We start from the raw sequence: 737 nt of genomic DNA, 5'->3' as shown, positions 1-737 counted from the left end.
TTCTTTCTTTTTTTTTTTTTTTTTCCTCCAGGAAAATCTTTTTGGCGAGGAAAGGGTGAGAGAAGGATGAAAAGAAATTTTTGTGTAACGTCTTATATGTGTATATTATATTAGAAGATTATTTTTAATATTCGATTGGGATTATATTTGGGAAGATAGGGGATATATTTAATATTAGAAATAAACATTTATATATTTTTACATGTAAAAAATATAAATGTGAATCGAAACATAATTTTTAAATTCGAAGTAAAAATTATTCGATTAAATTAAAAACGAAACCAATTTCATCGAACACGAATGGTAAATTAAAATAGGAACAGATTTTTTTTGTAAAAGAATGCGATATTTAAACGACAGTTTCGATTCTCCGATCGTTTTTATCGAACTCATTAACTCGGGGACTCGATAATGTCGATTCACTATTCCTTATCTATCGCAATTCTGCTTAGCTTCTTACGATTAAACTTTCGCGTGGAACTTTCGCGGCAAACTGAAAACTTCCTACATACCCTCCCCCTTCCCCGCGTTCTCCCGCTTCAATTGCACGTATCACTTCCGATTTCCCCCTCTTTTTCCTTCTTCTCTCAAAGTTACATTTCCCCTTCTCGAGAAACAATCTCTCTTTTTCCAATCCTTCGGAATTTTTTTTATATTCCAATCGATAAAATCGGATATATTAAATCCAGCACAGTTGAAAATTATCGACACGAAATAATTGATAAAAACACGAGATA

General features: G+C 31.8%; 1 protein-coding gene across 1 annotated transcript in view; it reads right to left on the bottom strand.

The window, feature by feature from the left end:
- LOC102672225 (B-cell receptor CD22) overlaps positions 1–737 on the bottom strand; it is a 162792-nt gene that overhangs the window by 2710 nt on the left and 159345 nt on the right. The window lies entirely within an intron of this gene.

This window comes from Apis dorsata, unplaced genomic scaffold (genome assembly GCF_000469605.1).
Source record: "Apis dorsata unplaced genomic scaffold, Apis dorsata 1.3 scaffold_815, whole genome shotgun sequence".
Taxonomy (NCBI): domain Eukaryota; kingdom Metazoa; phylum Arthropoda; class Insecta; order Hymenoptera; family Apidae; genus Apis; species Apis dorsata.
The sequence above is the reverse complement of the archived record's forward strand: the minus strand, read 5'-3'. Positions and strand labels throughout refer to the sequence as shown.